Here is a 20,253-nt window from a genome sequence, read left to right as displayed (position 1 = left end):
GGAGGGCAGCCCATACCTATTTTGAAGGAAATGATGCTCTGATCATGACCAATATTAATCCATAGGATGTATTGGCCCCACCCTCTTGAGGCCAAATTCAATTGTTTTCTAGGGTTTTGAGGCATTTTTCTATTTTTACTTTGATTTCTTTTGTTTATGACAAGAACTTCTCAATTTGGTGAGTTGATCTTTGATTCAGAAGTAGAAAAAATAGCTAAGCGGTTGACAAAATTGGCTAAGGTGCTAAGTAGATTTGAGTACATCTAAAAGGAGTCCAATCTCCAAAGGAGTTAAGTTCAAATTCAGATTTGGATTTAAATTCCAAAAACGAAACCATGGCTACTAGAACTTTGAAAGAGTTGGCTGCTCCTGATCTAAACCAACAGCCTTTGTGTATTCAATACCCTGCTTTAAATGTTGCTTTTGAGTTGAAATCTGGACTAATCCATTTGTTGCCTAAGTTTCATGGTCTTTCTGGTGAGGATCCACATAAGCATTTAAAAGAATTTCTTGTTGCGTGTTCCAGCATGAAACCTTCAGGAGTTTCAGAGGATCAAATCAAGCTTCGAGCTTTTCCCTTCTCACTGGAAGGCACAACTAAGGATTGGTTGTATTACCTTCCTTCCGGATCTGTCAACTCATGGAATAGGATAACGCAAATATTTCTGAAAAAGTATTTTCCTACTTCCCATGCTACCAACATAAGAAAAGAAATTTGTGGCATATGGCAGTACAATAAAAAGAGCTTATATGAGTATTGGGAATGATTTAAGAAACTGTGTGCAAGCTGTCCCCATCATCAAATAAGTGAGAAGCTTTTGATTCATTATTTCTATGAGAGACTTCTACCAATGGATCATAGTATGATAGATGCTACTAGTGGAGGAGCTTTGGTTAATAAGACACCAGAAGAGGCAAGGAGGCTGATTGCTAATATGGCAGCAAATTCTCAGCAATTTGGAATGAGAATGGATCACACACCTATAAAGGTTAATGAGGTAAATACATCTAACCTTGAAAAATAAATTTCTGATTTAACTTCTTTGGTGAGGCAATTGGCTGTAGGAAACATGCAAACTGTTAAGGTATGCGGAATTTGTTCGGGTTCGGTCATACTACTGACATGTGTCCTGCATTATTAGAGGATGAATCAATGCAACATGCTAATGCAGTAGGACATTATGGACAGCCACAATGCAGGTATGATCCCTTTTCTAATACTTATAATCCAGGATGGCGAGATCATCCCAATTTGAGTTATGGGAATCAACCGGTGTAAAACTAATACCAACAGCAAAGACCACAAGTGAATCAACCACCTCCACCTCTGCCTCCCTTAAATCAAGGTATGTCACTTGATGAAATTGTTAAGGCTTTGGCTAACAATGCACAACAGTTTCAACAGGAGACCAGAAAAAGCATTCAAAACATAGAGGCAGATTGGTCAGTTAGCTTCATCTGTGAGCAAGCTTGAAGCTCAAGGTTCTGGAAAGCTTCCATCACAAACAGTCATGAATCCCAGAGAAAATGCAAGTGCGATACTGTTGCGGAGTGGGAAAGAAGTTGATAATCAGACTCCACATGAGCCAATAAAAAAGAAGAAGCAAGGAGCAAAAGAGTCTGAAGTTCCTAAAGTTGAGGTAAATACTGAACCTAAACTGAATAAGGTTAATAATTTTGTTCTTCCTCCATTCCCATGCAGGTTGGCTAAAAATAAGAAAGAAGAACAAGAGAAAGAAATTTTGGAGACTTTCAAGAAGGTAGAGGTCAATATACCTTTACTTGATGGGATCAAACAAATCCCCCGGTATGCTAAATTCCTTAAGGAGTTATGCACTACAAAGCGCAAGCTGAATACTAATGAGAAGATCAAGGTGGGGGAAAATGTATCAGCATTGATTCAGCGAAAATTAGCCCCTAAGTGTAAGGATCCAAGTTCGTTTTCTATTCCCTGCAGAATAAGTGATTCTAAATTTAAAAATGCAATGGAAGATTTAGGAGCATCTATTAATGTCATGTCATATTCAGTTTTCCAGACTTTGAATTTGGGTCCTTTGAAAGAAACCAGTGTCATTATTCAGTTAGCTGATCGTTCTAATGCTTACCCATTGGGAGTAGTTGAGGATGTGTTGGTGCAGGTTGGAGAATTGATTTTTTCTGCAGATTTTTAAATTCTGGATATGGAGGATAGTGTTCTCTCATCAAATTTAGCTTTGATTTTGTTTGGAAGACCTTTCCTAAAAACTGCCAAAACAAAAATTAATGTGGATGAGGGTACCTTAACTATGGAGTTTGATGGAGAGACCGTCAAATTTAATATCTTTGATGCCATAAAGTATCCTGCTGATAATCATTATATTTTTTCTATTGATTTTGTTGATACATTTGTGCAGGATGTTTTTGAGTTAAGCATGGAGGATGAGTTAGAAAGAAAATCACATTTGCATGAATTAGAAGAAATTCGCCTTAAGGCTTATGAGAATTCTAGGATCTACAAAGAAAAGACAAAAGGCATTCCATGACAAGCTAAGGAAGTAGTTTGTGATTGGGAAAAAAGTTTTATTGTACAATTCCATATTTAAGCTGATGTCGGGTAAGTTGCATTCTCATTGGATTGGACCCTTTATTATTACTAATGTGTTTCCTTATGGTGCAGTTGAAATTCAAAGTTTAGGAGCAAACAAAGTGTTCAAGGTCAATGGTCATGAACTCAAGCCATTTTATGAGGGGTTTCAAGAGCATTCAGTGGATTAAGGAGCTTTGCCATTTCGAGCTAACGTCGATAAACAAAGGCACTACTTGGGAGGCAACCCATGGGGGGCTTGTTAGCTATAATCAGATTTGTTTTATTTTCCTTCTCTTATTTTATTTTCTAGCATTTTTTTTCCTTTTCTTTTGCATTTGGGCTTTACATTGGGGACAATGTAAGTTTTAAGTGTGGGGGAGGAGAAATTTGTTGCTGCAATCTTTTTAATTGTTTAAAAAAATAATAATAATAATAATAATAATAAATAATAATAATAAAATAAAATAAAATTTGTTCTTATAAGCTTGATTCATGATTCTATATTAACTCTCGAAGAGAAGTGCTTTTTCCTTGAAATGACTTTTCTATTTTAGGTTGAATTTTTGAGATTTTAGGCAAGGTTATAGTAACTTTAATGATGGATTTTCCTTCTTCTCCATACCATATAGCAATTTTTTCTACATAAATCATTTAGGCTTGATTTAACGGTGAAATGATTAGTTATGTGTGCTTTAAACTAGTGTCATGCATATTACAGAACTTTTTTTAATCTATCAGGGCACTTTATAATATGTAGATGCATAAATTGGGGGAAATAAAAGGTTGAACTTGAAAATTGCTCTGCTATTTTAGTTAAGCAAACTAACTAGGGGTCTTCATGAACCCTTTGTCAATTCTCAGGCCAAAAGCTAGCTCGGATATGAGCAAGGTACTCTTTTGAAGGTGACGGTTGAAATAAAAAAAAAAAGTAACGGTGACAAGAGAGAAGTACTGTAACACCCCTATGTTCGGTAGTGCATTCTACTATTCCGGTGATAGTGTCTATCCAGATAGCTAAGATGCTAGGAATTATATTTAAATATTAGTGTGGAGATATAAGGAAGTGAAATACAATAGAGGAAAATACAAGAAAAATAAAGAAAAAATAATAACAATGAAATGTAACCAAGTTAAACAAGCCAGCACCATAGCGATGGGTGACCGCACGGGGAAGTTACGGCGCAGGCAATAGCCAACCCCAGGACTACAGGGAACCCTCGAAATTTAGTTTTGAGATTTAATTAAAGACTTATTGAAGTATAAATATCATTAGAAATATCAAAGAAAAATTAATTAACTAGTACAAAGAAAAATGAGAAATCGAGAAAACGATAAAAATCGATGTTACCGAAAAATTAGGAATGCAACCCGAATAGAGGCATTGTAGTCAATTGACATCCCGAGTTGCCTTTTGACCTAAATTTCCATTAAAAATAAATGATATTAAACTTTGAAAATATTATGAAAATTAAAATGGTGGTACATAAATTAAATAGTAAAAGAAATGGGGTAAAATGTGAGAATTTAGAAACTTGGAATAAATAACCATTATATCACCTTAGTGCTCCACTAACCTTAACCTTGGGACACCTAAAGGGACACTTGGGAGGTCAAGAACTCATCTTCAACCTTACTTTGCAAAAAAAGTCGAAAACCTCCATGGGAATCCTCCATTGCCGTCCACACTCCAAGCTTAAGTCCACCATGATTTAGCCATAAAAACCTTAAGCTCCCTTCATTAAACTTGACCACCATACCTTGGGCAGCATACTTAGAGCAAGAAGGATAAGTTTTGGTGGAGTTTTGAAGAAATCCAAAAGAGGTAAGTTGTTATTTTCAATCTTGCTTCATTAAACTTTGAGTGGATGTTGTAGGGAGTTATTTTGTGGAAGAAATTTTGAAGTTTGATGGATTAATGGAGAACCACCATTTCGGCAGCCATGGAAACTCAATATTTTTAACTTGTTTTTACTTGTTAATGGTAGTTTAAGATGTTGGTATAAGTGTTTATGTGTATAGAAATAATTTGGATAATGTATACTAAGTGTATGTGTGATAGTGCACTTGGTTTTGGAAGCTTGAAAGCAAATTTGAAGGAGATATTTTCCATGAGGTGAATTGGCAATTTTAAAGAGTGGTTAGAAATGTGTAATTTCATGGAATAGTTTGTTGAATTATGTTGTTTATGGTGGCAGCATGTATATGTGTATAATAGATTAGAATTGGATATGTAAATGGGGTATGTTCATGTGGTTAAATTGTGTAAATGGACTTTGGAAAATTCTGGGTTATAATATGTATATTAAGAATGGTTACAAGCTGTCCAAAATGACCAAAATGTGTTGTTAAGTATGTTAATGGTATGGTACAAACTAGAATTGGCATGAAAGGGTTAGCTTGGTAAGTATAGAATGTGCAATTGGTATGTGATGAAGAATGTGTAGCAGGACAGTGTATGTTTTAGCTTTGAACCTTAAGTGTGTAACTTCAATTGGTATGAGACTAATTGGAGGTGAAACTAGGAACAAAATGTGCCAACTTTCATGAAGGAAACCTACCTAAAATCTGTCCATAAAGTGACATAAGAATTGACTAAATCCGGATTAGTGACTTGAATGCCTGAAAATTGACCATTTGGGCAGCAGTTAGTGTTTTGACCATAACTTACTCAAAACAGGTCCAATTGACCTGAAATTTTTACCATGAATAGATTAGACATAGATCTACAATTCTTATGGAGACACCAAAGCCCAGAAATGGCCAAACCCAAGCCAAATAGCTTGCACAATTTCAGGTACCAAAACTGGCCGAACCAAAAGTAACCTAAAAATGACCTAAGACTACCATTTTAGTGCATTCTGTCCAACATTGATAAATTGACCATATCTTGGTTTATACAACTCAAAATAACCTGAAATTTTGCCCCGCGAGTAATAATACATAGACCTACAAGTTTGTAGTTTGGATCGAAACCCGAAAATAGAGGGAACTAGGTCATCCAGCTAGGTTAAAATAGTACACCGAAATCCGATAAATTGCAATAAAATGCAATACACTTGGAAATGAAATTGGTAACATATACCAACACTAAAGGGCTAGAAAATGTGACATATTGGTAACATTATAATTGACTCACTCAGAGTGCATCAAAGGTCAATATTATAGGTTGACTAATGAAATGAATTGAAGGGAATAGTACTAAGAAAATTTAAATATTGGATTTTATTATTAGAAACACATTCATTGAGTACTGAAATACTTTAAATTGTATGTTTCAGTTGAAAAGGATATTGAGAAGCGTAAGGGACACTGAGTCAAGGCCTAGAGGTGACTCAAACCAGGTCTATGCACAATACTTTTTATATTCACTGCTTTTACCAGAAAATTTATTTGGAAAAATGAGTTATGAATAATTTTTTATTGTTTTGGCATTGGGAATCTTAATTGGAAATTATTGTGTTGCCTACTTTGCAAATGGAAATTTTGAGATAAAATATGATTTGTGGTTTGTATGAAATATTAAATATTGTGATTTGGAATTGTTTTGATTCACACTTAGCATGACAATATTACTATGTTTCTCCTCCACTTATGGAGAGAGTGTGATTATATTCCTCCCTCTTTGACTTGTCAGTCTGAGGTGAGTGTGGATGAGTACTCATTATCTAGCTAGCTTCCTCCCTCATTGATTTTGATTATTGGGGTGAGTGTGCATTGTCGTGGTGTATAACACAGCATTTTTGGAAAAGTTTGTGTCATGACCTATGTTGTGTTATTGATTGGCAACACTGTGTTATTCAATTGTTTGATCAAATTTGTGTTATATGAGCTTTGAAAAATTATGAATTGTTTGAATTGTAAATTGTCAATAAAAGTTTTATATACAACATTTTAAATTGTTATTGTGCACCACTGAGTAAATTTTACTCGTGATAGCTTTCATTCTTTGTCGTAGGTAGACAGACGGACAGAGCAGCAGAGTAGGCTGCTTGTACCACATTTTGAGATTTCGCCGGGTATATCGAGTATACCATATTGTGTAGTTTTTGTTGTAATGTATGTGCACTGTATGTATATATTATACTTGGTCTTAAGCAGTTGTAAATTAAAATTGCAAACTATTTTGGCCTATAAAAGTATTGTGATAAATTTATCTTATCTTAGTTTTTTTTTTGGAAACACTGGAAAATTGATTGTTGAACTGAGTTGATAATGTTGAGAAATTTATTGTGTTGAACAAATTATTGGAGTTTAGGATTGAGGAATTATATATTTGAAGTGTTTTTTACAGGTTTTTGAAGAACTGTTTTATTCAAAATACAGATGGCACTCTGCCAAAATTTTTATAAAAATTATGGATACTCAAATTTGTTGTTTTGTTTCACTTCAGTTAAAAATTTTTAATACCTGTCAAAAGTGCTAACCACTATAAAAAGAAGTAAGAAAAGGTTTGAAATCCCTTATAGTGTATTTAATGGGTTATCAGTAGACGAAGTTTGGTAATTCATTAGGTATACTACGGGATCATGTCATGCCTTACGGAGGGGTAGGGTGTGACAAGTACCAATTTCAAATATATATAAAAAAAGGGCATTTCTATCTCCCCTAAGATTTGCAAAGAGCTATAATTGTAGTGCCTTGATAAATTAGCCTTGTGTTTTGGTGTGTATTGATTTAAAATTTTATGGAACTTTAATTGTGTGAGCTTAATTGATTTCAAGCCTTTTGTTTTGTATTGGAAAATTGTTGATATATTGGTATGGTGTTGATGGAATTTGTTGTGATGGTTATTACCTTACTTGCCTCTTCTTTCAAACTTTTAATTTTTTGTTAGAGAATGTTGTGATAGGGTGAAGTTAAGAAACTTCTAAGTGGAGTTGATTGAGAGTTTAAGTCATGCTTGAGGACAAGCATGGAATAAGTGTGGGAGAATTTAATAAGTGCATAATTTATTAATTTTAATCCCATCACATTTAGTGTTTTTAGTGTGTTTTATGTTTAATTCAGTTGGTTAAGTATATTTATCATTTAGGCATATTTTTAGATAGTTATTGGAATAATTGTGTTAAATGGAGAAATTTTTAGCATTTGACCTTTGCTGTATTTTTTAAGTGTTTCTAAAGTTTTGGGCCTCCAAATTGATTGATGCTTAATCCATTGAAAAGCTAAGATAGAGCACTACAAATGGTAAAGAGGGACCAATGCCCAAATCAGTCACCAAGGTTCACAAAATGAGCTATGGATCTATTGCAAAAGCCCAGACTTGATGTGTCACAATCAGTATCAATATTTATTTTGTATCTGGAGTTCCAGACGTCCAAATGAAGCAATCCTAAGCCCAATTGAACCTTAAGAGCTACCTCTACAACTTCTATGAGGGGCTGGACGCGAGATGAGGCCATTTTAATTGTGAAAAATGGTAATGAAGTCGTTACTATGCATTTGGACTATTCTGGAACTAATCCCAATTTTTGGGCCATAACTTGGGCATTAGACTTCTGATTTAGGCAAATGAGTATCGTTGGAAAGCTAAGAAATAGGGCTACAACTTTCCTGAAGAGGGCAGAGACAGATTCGGAAAGAAAATTGCTGAAAATCGGCCTTAATTTCAAAGACGTGAATGCAGGCTGAAAATCTACCTTTTGAATTTCAAAACTTTTCCTAGTTTGGTTCCTATCTTTGGGATTAGGTTTTTGATTATAAATGTGTCTTTGGGCAGCAGTTAAAAGACAACTATTCAGCAGCCTCTCGATCTCAAAAACGCCTTCATTCTCTATAGAAGACCTTCGTTCTCCACTCTCTTTTTATATTTATTCTTTATTTTTCTTTAATATTCTGTAAGCTATGAACATGAGTGGCTAAGTTTTAATTCAGTTCAAGGGATTCAAGTTCTTTTGCAAGATTTGTGAGACCAAGTTCTTAATTTAATTTATATCTTTTAAAATATCTATTGTTTTCTGATTTCATTGTCTTTGATCTATTAAATGATTTGCTAAAAAGGCCTATTAGTTAATTGTTTGATGTGATCAATTACTAGTTCATCTTCATAATCTGTAATTGTTGTGTAAGATTGAACATGAGTAGCAATTAGGTTTTATTTATTATGATCCCAGTTTTTCATAATAACCTAAGGAAACAATATGGTGAATTAAATGATTTATGCTTCATAGATTATTGTTCAGCTTAACTACTTCTTATTCTTAAAGCAGTTATTATTTTGATGAGGATTGCTTAATACCAAATCAGTTAATAATTAGAGTCAACAAGGGTGCTGGGCTCGAATTAATGAGCATAGGGAAGTCAGGGGTTTGCCTCGCTATTTGGTAAATCTACATTAAGTATTCAATAAGAGATAATTGTATTTCTTCTGTCTATGATCGAATCAATGAATGTGAATTACCATGGACTGAAGTTTGTTTAATTGGAGAGTTTCTTATTTAATTTTAGATCTTAATTTTTGATTTTTGATTTCTTCTTTGGATTGGGAATTACACCCCCCCCCAACCTTTGTTTCTTTCTTTTACCATTACACAAGTGCACAAAATTTTAGTAATTCAGTCTCTGGGATTCGACCTGGATTTACCACTTGCTGCAGAAAATATTTTATAGCTAGTAATTTCAGTTAATTTAAATTTTGGTGGATTTGACAACCATCAATGCTTTACTAGATATAGAGTACCCCAAGAAGATACTGTCACACCCTACTCTCCCGTAAGATGTAACATGATCCCGTAGTATACCTAAAGAATTATCGTACTTCGCCTACCGATAACCCTTTAGATATACTACGAGGGATTTTAAAACAATTTTCATGAAATTTAAATCATCGATTAAATGCGGTGTTATAAAATTTTTTCAAAATTTCAAAGAAAGTCTACTGTGTTTTGAGAAAACAGTTCTTCAACCTGAAAAGGAAAAACACTCCCAATATGTTTTCTCAAATACAACTCCAAGAAACTTCATTTCATCTCACAATTCAATCTCAACAATCAATCATTTCATTTTTAAACCAACCTCATCATAAAAGAAACATTTCATTGATTACAAGACTCAAAAATTAATATTACAAAACTATTCAGGTAAATGAAACCTCAAATTTACATTTATAATAATTTACATTTAATGACATACCAAAATATTTTACAAGAGTTTTTATACAACTGCTCAAATAATTTACATACATAATATTACATGCATACATCAAAACCTGTGTACATGGGTATACCTGGAGCTGATCTGAATGTCTCTTCAAAGAAGCTTACTCAATTGCTCTATGCTCTTTTCACCTGTGATAGCATACAAAGCTATCGCTGAGTGGTGAACTCAGTTGGTGCGCAACTATAATTTAAAACATAGTACAATATACCTTAACAAAAATTACAGCAATTAATTTAGAAATCTGGATACTCATCAAATTCCAAAACTCAAAATATTCATTGCCAATAATATAAATCATTTTTATAAAATGACTTTGATCATGAAATTCAATTTATCAATTCATAACTAACCATTTAAGGTAATTCTAACAAAATCAATTATACATAAATCATAATTGAAATCACAATTCTTTATTATTCAAAAACATTCTTTATCTCAAAAAACCATTCTTTATCTCACTAGCTATGCAAGACTAATCCGAAAGGGCCATTTTCGAGGTGATTCTAACTCCCTATAGTCGGGGAGGTCGAATCGAATTCTAACTCCCTATGGTCGGGAAGGTCGAATCATCATGCACTTACACACCACAATAATGAATCTTCCAAAAGGGCCATAACATAAAAAAACTTAGATCCAACCTCTAATAAGAGGAGAATCTAAGTCTGTGCATGTACCATGGTAATCAAAACACAACTAACTCCATTGTCTTCTCAACAAATGAGAGAGACGGGTAATAACCCAGTCAAGCATCTATAGTGAGATATAAAATAATATCACAATCCTTTTAGTGAGCAAAATCACAATAAAATTCGATTCAAAGTTAATTCCAATATCCAATAATTTTTATGCTCATCACAATTCAAATCATAAATTTGCATTTTTCCATGTAAATTGCCCAGCACAATTCAAAACATGTTCTATCACAATTTTCCAAAACATAATTTATTCAATTCACAACAATGCTTAATACTTGTGGAAATACCATTTCACAAAGCTAAATTCATACATACTATAACAATTTCAATAATCATTGAATTAAATCCAATGCTTGTTAAACATAATACATAAAAAAAATATTTCATTTAATCATATGAAATATTCAGAACAAAATCAGTTAAAAACTAGTTGTGCACAAACCTCTGATAAATGCCTCTCGGCTCTGACTCAGTGTTTCCTTCCCCTTCCTGAGTATTTGCTAACAGAAACACACAATTTGAAGTATTTCAGTACTCATTTAAACCGTCTCTAATAATAAGGCTTAATAATTAATTTATTGAATTCTATTATTTCCTTAGTCAGCCTAGTTTCACCTCCAATTGGTCTCATACCAATTGGAGTCACACACTTAAGGTTCTAAGCTAAAATATACACTGCCCTACTACACATTTCTCATCACTTACCAATTACATATTTAACACTTGTCAAATTACTTCCTTCATGCTAATTCTGGTTTGTACCTTACCATTAACAGCTTTAACAACACATTTTTGATCATTTTGGACAGCTTGTAACCATTCTCAATATGCACACTATAATATAGAATTTTCCAAAGTCCATTTACATCATTTAACCACATGAACATACCCCATTTACATACTTAATTCTAAACCATTATACACATATCAATGCTGCCATCAATAACAACATCTTAAACAACCATAAATAAGTAAAAACAAGCTACATATACTGAATTCCCATGGCTACCAAAATAGTATACCCCCATTAAAACATCAAACTTCAAAAATTCTAACATAAATCAACTACACAAAACATCCACTTAAGGTTTAATGAAGCAAGAATGGAAAATACTCACTTACCACTTTTGAACTTCTTCAAAACCTCACTAAAACTTTACTTTCTTGCCCTAAGAATGCTGCACAAGGTATGCTGGTCAAGTTCAATGAAGAATGCTAGTGTAAAGGATGGCTAAATCATGGTGAACTTGAGCTTGGAGTGTGGACAGCCATGGAGGACTCCCATGGAGTTTCGGCTGGTTCTCTTCCTAAGGTTGAAGATGAGTGCTGCACCTCCCAAGTGTCCCTTTAAGTGTCCAAATGCTGAAGTTAGTAGGGCACTATTAAACATTTTAATAGTTATTTATTTAGTTTTCAATTTTTGCATATTTTCCTCCTATCTTTTGTTATTTAAATTATGTACCACTATTTTAATTTTTCATGACATTTTCCTAGTGTAATATCATGTATTTTTAATGGAAATTTAGGTCAAAAGGCAACTTGGGATGTCAAATGACCACAATTCCCCTATTCGGGTTGCATTATCAATTTTTTGATAACACCGAGTTTTGTCGTTTCCTCGATTTCTCATTTTTCTTTTACAAATTAATTAATCTTTCTTTGATATTTCTAATGACATTTATACTTTAATAGATGTTTATTTAAGTCTTAAAAATATTTTCCAGGGTTTCCTGCGATCTAGGGCTAGTCAACGGTCCACGCTGCAACTTCCTAGTGCGGTCACCCATCGCTATGGTTTTCGGCTCGTTTAATTTGGTTACATTTCATTGCTATTATTTTTCGTTTCTTTTTCTTGTATTTTCTTTTCTTTTATTTCATTATTTTATGTCTCCTCACCCATATCTAGGTGTAGTTCTAAGCATCCTAGCTGTCCGAACAGACACTGTCATCGAAATAGTAAAACTCACTACCGAACGTTACAATTCTCCCCCCCCCCCCCTTAAAATAAATTTCGTCTAGAAATTTTACACGCATCGATTCGAACAAGCGTAGGTCTTTGTCTCCTCATGTCCTCTTCCAAGGCAAAACTTTAAGGAATACCTTCTTACCCACTGCATATTCAATATCTCTTCTCTTCATTTCAGCATAGGACTTCTGACGGTCTAATGCAACCTTGAGTTGATCTCTGATCAATTTGATCTTTTCCTCTGTCTGCTAAACAATTTCTAGCCCAATCATCTTCCTTTCACCTACTTCATCCCAACATAGGGGAATTCTGCACTTTCTGCTATATAAAGCTTCATATGGAAGCATCCCAATGTAATTGGCAGTTTGTTGTTATAAGCAAACTCAATCAAAGGCAAGTGTATATCCCAACTACCTTCAAACTCAATCGCACAAGCTCGTAGCATATCCTCCAATATCTGAATTACCCTCTCAGACTGGCCATCTATCTATGGGTGGAATGCCGTGCTGAAGTTCAATCTAGTTCCTAGGGCTCTCTGAAGACTACCCCATAATCTAGAAGTAAACCTAGGATGTCTGTCTGATACAATCGATACTGGCACTCCATGCAGTTTTACAATCTCATTTATGTACAATCTGGCCAATCTCTCCAACTATAGTCCATCAGGGTGGCAAAAGTGAGCAAACTTGGTTAGTCTATCAACTATGACCCATCTTTGCATCATGACTATTCTGTCCTCGGAAGTCTCATCACAAAATCCATAGTTATCCGTTCCCTTACAATGTTTCATAGGGTGCCATTTGTATGCTAGCTTGACACTTATTATTGTATACAAATTCTGTTAGTGGGAGGTATCTGTCCCATCTCCCCTCGGATTCAAGGACACAAGTTCTCTGTATATTCTCGAGGGCTTATTACATTTTATAGGTTATTATTATCATTTCATTTCATTATTTATAGAAACTCAATGAGTTTCAGAATTTACCTGAATTACTTGTTTCGACTGTCCATCCGTCTGAGGGTGATAAGTCGTACTGATATCTCTAAACTTATAGCAATTACTGTGGTACAGGTAGTTCACATTATTGTAATCGAGTTACTGACTCTAACTACCTTACAAGTGTAGTCTTTCGACAGGCTAGTTCTGAAGTTTTAAATTTCTGACTAAAATTTTCACATTTATTTCCAGTAATAGCACTCTATTCGGGCGTAACTATATCAATTTCTAGATTACTTACTAATATTCTTATTTTATTGTACCACGAGGAAGCACGTAGCTCTACACAATAATCCTGCGTCGGTACTGTAATCTGTAGCTTACAATACAAACATCAAGAACATTACATAGTCACTACGTTATAACCTCATGGACTAGGTTTTCTAACATCTTATCTTTCTCAAATCCACTAATATCCCAAACCGATTCTAATTACAATATCCCTTGATAATTACTAACAATAACATCTTTGCCCTCATCTAGAGCAATTATATTACTATAACTTACTTTTAGGTCCTCTTGCCTTACATTAAGTAGGCTCGCCAATTAGCTTTATAATTTATGGTGTGTTAGAAAATACTTTTAGGTAACAATTCTTCCAAAATTAATGTCAATCATACTTGTTATTATAGTTTTTATCCTAAAGGACTAGTCATTAATACATCGAAATTCATTCCCATGTAAAGGAATAGCAACAGAACATATAGTTTTAACACTAGCACACAACTAAGTAGTTCTGGGATAAAATAATAACTAATTGTTTCTTTCAAAAATTAAGAACTTACCAACAGCAACATCCGAAGTTTCTGTTCTTTCCCTTTGGCGCATAATGGATGCTCTGACTGGTGCGCTACTATATTCGGGTTGATTCACTGTGTTATGGTGGTGAGGAGTACCAACTCTATTTCTATCTCGACTCCGATTGGTATGCATGAACTCTAGGAAGCGGTCGAGGTGCTCTAGTACAATCTCTAACAAAGTGTTCAAGCTTTCCATAATTGTAGCAGGCTCCAGAGGCCTTACGACAAATACCTCCATGTAGCTTACCACAAACATGGCAGAAACGGGCAGAATAGGAACTTCTTGTTGTTCGACGACTAGATTTTAGTGTTCTCTGCCCTGATGATCCGCCTCTGTCGTATCCATGAGCTCGGGGTTCCTCAAATTCTTTTCTCTTTCCCAAATTACTGCTCGAGCTCTGACCCATATGTTTCTCCCTCTTCTCCATTTCACACTGCCTTTCTTGGGGTTGAGTTTGTGCTTGAGCTTGGTGACAGTATCAGCCATTTGTTGAAAGAAAGTGGCCATTCTTTGGGCCATTTATGCGATAATTTGTCAGAGTAAAATTGATGATCAGACCTTCGACACTTTGTGTGGGGCCTCAACTTGTATACGGCATCCTGGTGTTCTATTGTCTCATTCTTCTCTTTCATATCTTTTCATAGGATTTTCTATTCCTATCCAACCAACACAAGGAGATTCCTCTCCATTAGTTCATATTTATGATGTAAATGTACTATATGTATTAAACATTTGAGCAGTTGTAGTTACTGACAAAAATATTTCAAATTCACAACTCGAAATTTACTTTAAAACCATTGCTCTGATACCACAAAACATGTCATACCCTACTCCCCCATAAGATGTAACATGATCCTGTAGTACACCTAATGAATTACCGTATTTCGCCTACCGATAACCCATTAGATATACTACAAGGGATTTTAAAACAATTTTCGTGAAATTTAAATCATCGATTAAAATCTGGTGTTATAAAATTTTTTTCAAAATTTTGGCAAAGTCTTGTGTGTTTTGAGAAAACAGTTCTTCAACCTGAAAAGGAAAAACACTCCCAATATGTTTTCTCAAATACAACTCCAAGAAACTTCATTTCATCTCACAATTCAATCTCAATAATCAATCATTTCATTTTCAAATCAACTCATCATAAAAGAAACATTTCATTGATTACAAGACTCAAAAATTAATATTACAAAACTATTCAGATAAATGAAACCTCAAATTTACATTTACAATAATTTACATTTAATTACATACCAAAATATTTTAAAAGAGTTTTTATACAACTGCTCAAATAATTTACATATATAATATTACATGCATACATCAAAACCTGTGTATATGGGTATACCTGGAGCTGATCTGAATGTCTCTTCAAAGAAGCTTACTCAATTGCTCTGCTCTTTTCACCTACGACAGCATACAAAGCTATCATTGAGTGGTGAACTTAGTGGTGCACAATTATAATTTAAAACATAGTACAATATACCTTAACAAAAATTACAGCAATTAATTTGGAAATCTGGATACTCATCAAATTCCAAAACTCAAAATATTCATTGCCAATAATATAAATCATTTATATAAAATGACTTTGATCACGAAATTCAATTTATCAAATCATAACTAACCATTTAAGGTAATTCCAACAAAATCAATTATACATAAATCATAATTGAAATCACAATTCCTTATTATTCAAAAACATTCCTTATCTCGAAAACCATTCTTTATCTCACTAGCTACGCAAGACTAATCCGAAAGGGCCATCTTCGGGGTGATTCTAACTCCCTATGGTCGGAGAGGTCGAATCAAATTCTAACTCCCTATGGTCGGGGAGGTCGAATCATTATGCACAGTACACACCACAATAATGAATCTTTCGAAAGGGCCATAACATAAAAATACTTAGATCTAACCTCTAATAAGAGGAGAATCTAAGCACATTAATGCGTACCATGGTAATCAAAACACAACTAACTCCATTGTCTTCTCAACAAATGTGAGAGACGAGTAATAACCTAGTCAAACATCTATAGTGAGATATAAAACAATATCACAATCCTTTTAGTAAGCATAAATCACAATACAATTCGATTCAAAGTCAATTCCAATATCCAATGATTTTTATGCTCATCACAATTCAATCATAAATTTGCATTTTTCCATGCAAATTGCCCATCACAATTCAAAACATGTTCTATCTCAATTTTCTAAAATATAATTTACTGTATTCACAACAATGCTTAATACTTATGGAAATACCATTTCACAAAGCTAAATTCATACATACTATAACAATTTCAATAATCATTGAATTAAATCCAATGCTTGTTAAACATAATACATAAGAAAAATATTTCATTTAATCATATGAAATATTCAGAACAAAATCAGTTAAAAGCTAGTTGTGCACAAACCTCTGATAAATGCCTCTTGGCTCTGACTCAGTGTTTCCTTCCCCTTCCCTGAGTCTTTGCTAACTGAAACACACAATTTGAAGTGTTTCAGTACTCATTTAAACTGTCTCTAACAATAAGGCTTAATAATTAATTTATTGAATTCTATTATTTCCTTAGTCAACCTAAGATGTTGACCCTCGATGCATTCTAGGTGAATTAGGTTTAATGTTACCAATATGTCATATTTTATAGCCCTTTAGTGTTGGTATATGTTACTAATTTCATTTTCAAGTATATTGCATTTTATTGCAATTTGTCGGATTTCGGTATACTAATTTGACCTAATCAGATGACCTAGTTCCCTTTATTTTCAGGTTTTTGTCCAAACTACAAACTTGTAGGTCTATGTCTTATTGCACGCGGGGCAAAATTTCAGGTCATTCTGAGTTGTGTAGACCAAGTTATGGTCAATTTACCAATATTGGATAGAATGCACCAAAATGGTAACTTTAGGTCATTTTTAGGTCACTTTTGGTTCAGCCAGTTTTGGTACCTGAACTTGTGCAAGCTATTTGGCTTTGTTATGGCCATTTATGGGCTTTGGTGTCTTCATAAGAATTGTAGATATATGTCTAAACTAGTCATGGTAAAAATTTCAGGTCATTTGGACCTGTTTTGAGTGAGTTATAGCCAAAACACTAACTACTGCCCAAAGGGTCAATTTTCAGGCTTTCAAGTCACTAATCCGGATTTGGTCATTTTTCAAGTCACCTTATAGGCAGAATTTTGGTAAGCTTCCTTCATGAAAGTTGGCAAATTTTGTGCCTAGTTTCACCTCCAATTGGTCTCATACCAATTGGAGTCACACACTTAAGGTTCTAAGCCAAAACATACACTGCCCCACTACACACTTCTCATCACTTACCAATTGCATATTCAACACTTACCAAATTACTTCCTTCATGCCAATTCTGGTTTGTACCTTACCATTAACACCATTAACAACACATTTTTGGTCATTTTGGATAGCTTGTAACCATTCTCAATATGCACACTATAATACAAAATTTTCCAAAGTCCATTTACATCATTTAACCACATAAACATACCCCATTTACATGCCCAATTCCAAACCATTATACACATATCCATGCTACCATCAATAACAACATCTTAAATAACCATAAACAAGTAAAAGCAAGCTACATATACTGAATTCCCATGGCTACCGAAATAGTGTACCCCCATTAAAATATCAAACTTCAAAAATTCTACCATAAATTAACTACCCACAACATCCACTCAAGGTTTAATGAAGCAAGAATGGAAAATACTCACTTACCACTTTTGAACTTCTTAAAAACCTCACTAAAACTTAACTTTCTTGCTCCAAGAATGCTACCCAAGGTATGGTGGTCATGTTTAATGAAGAAAGCTAGTGTAAAGGATGGCTAAATCATGGTGAACTTGAGCTTGGAGTGTGGACAGCCATGGAGGACTCCCATGGAGTTTTGGCTGGTTCTCTTCCTAAGGTTGAAGATGAGTGCTACACCTCCCAAGTGTCCCTTTAGGTGTCCAAATGCTGAAGTTAGTGGAGCACTATTAAACATTTTAATAGTTATTTATTTAGTTTCCAATTTTTGCACATTTTCCTCCTATCTTTTGCTATTTAAATTATGTACCACCATTTTAATTTTTCATGACATTTTCATAGTGTAATATCATGTATTTTTAATGGAAATTTAGGTCAAAAGGCAACTTGGGATGTCAAATGACCACAATGCCCCTATTCAGGTTGCATTCCTGATTTTTCGGTAACACTGAGTTTTGTCATTTCCTCGATTTCTTGTTTTTCTTTGTACTAATTAATTAATTTTTCTTTGATATTTTTAATGACATTTATAGTTCAGTAGATGTTTATTTAAGTCTTAAAAATATTTTCCAGGGTTCCTCGCAGTCCAGGGCTAGTCAACGGTCCACGCCGCAACTTCCTAGTGTGGTCACCTATCGCTATGATTTTCAGCTCGTTTAACTTGGTTATATTTCATTGCTATTATTTTTTCTTGGTTTTTTTTGTATTTTCCTTTCTTGTATTTCATTATTTTATGTCTCCTCACCCATATCTAAGTGTAATTCTAGGCATCCTAGTTGTGGGATAGACACACATCAGGAATAATAGAACGCACTACCGAACATAGGGGTGTTACAGATACCTTCATCAGTTTTAGAGCCAAATTTATCTAGATTGTCTTTGGTATTCAAAACGAAGTATTTACAATAAAAAACTCTAAAATAACCTACTTTAGGTTTCTTACCATTTCATAGCTCACAAGGGGTTTTCTTAAAAAAAGGCCTAATCAAAACTCTATATGAAACTTAACAACCGTATTAATGGCTTCCACTTAAAAAAAAGTAAGTTATATTCATTTAACATAGTCCTTTCCATGTCTAATAGAGTCCTATTTTTTCTTTCAACGGCACCATTTTGTTGGAGAGTCTTAGGAGAATAAAAGTTATGAGTGATCCATAATGAGTTGTAAAACTTTTCAAATTCTCTACCATGATCACTTCTAATAGAAAAAATTTGAAAACCTTTTTCATTTTGAACATTTTTTGAAAATTTCTCAAAAACATCAAAACATCAAGTATACCTAGAGTAGTCATCAATAATCATAAAAGCATAATATGCACCACTTAAGCTAGCTACTCTTGTAGGACCAAATAAATCCATATGTAACAATTAAAGGGGTCTATAAATAGATACGTTATGAATTGATTTAAAAGAGCTCTTGACTTGTTTACCCATTTGGCATGCATCACACACCATATCCTTTTGAAACTTAATCTTTAGAAGCCCATCAACTAGTTATGTAATACCCACCCTGTAGCAACTCTATACATTCTACTGTTCCAGTGACCAGTGTCGGTCTGGATAGCTAGAACGTCCGGAAAAATATTTAAACTAAAGTGAGGAACCATAATTAACTCATATATTAATAAGAAAAATTTAGAAAAAAATTTAAAAATAAAATACAACCAAGTTAAATGAGTCGGTGCCCTAGCGATGGACAACTCAGTGGGAAGTTGCGGTTCTCGCAACTAGGAGCCCTAGACCAGGGGGAAAATTCATAAAATAATTTTTGGGACTCCAAAGAATGGTCATTGAGGTTTCAATCGGTACAGACAATTTTGGTCTGTTAAGCCAAACATAGGGCATTTTGATCATTTCACCTTCAGAGGTGATTTTTGGCCGACTTGTCCAGTTAAATAAATAATTATTATGGCATAAAATGTGAATAAATATTGCTAAAAATTAAATTAAAATTAAGTAGACAAGAAAAGGAAAGGAAATGAAAGAAATTAGAATTATGACATCATTATGATGTCATCAAACATCCTCCCACCCAATCAAACTTTGACATATGGCATTAACTTATTTAAAATGACTAAATGCTCAAAAAAAAAAAAGAAAGAAAAAATCAGTTCTTCTCCTTCCCCATTTCCAGTCGTTTCCTCTCCTAGCCCAAAACCACCATTAAAGCTTATATAAGCTTTCTAACTCACCAAATCTCACTTGAAACCCTAAGTCCACTTCAACAAAATTTGTTTATACAACTTGGCAAGGTGATTGGCTGCCAAGAAAAGCCAAGAAACTGAAGTTTGTGAAG

The 20,253-nt window shown here is 34.0% G+C and overlaps 1 non-coding gene across 1 annotated transcript; it reads right to left on the bottom strand.

The window, feature by feature from the left end:
- Positions 1–698: 698 nt before the first annotated feature.
- On the bottom strand, positions 699–805 carry LOC131176461 (small nucleolar RNA R71). The gene has a single exon (XR_009146523.1). It is a non-coding gene; the product is annotated as a small nucleolar RNA R71 (small nucleolar RNA).
- Between the last annotated feature and the right edge of the window lie 19,448 nt (positions 806–20,253).

The sequence above is a fragment of the Hevea brasiliensis genome, unplaced genomic scaffold (assembly GCF_030052815.1).
Source record: "Hevea brasiliensis isolate MT/VB/25A 57/8 unplaced genomic scaffold, ASM3005281v1 Scaf117, whole genome shotgun sequence".
Classification (NCBI taxonomy): Eukaryota; Viridiplantae; Streptophyta; class Magnoliopsida; order Malpighiales; family Euphorbiaceae; genus Hevea; species Hevea brasiliensis.
Note: the sequence above shows the minus strand (reverse complement) of the source record. Positions and strands in the feature narration are given on the sequence as shown.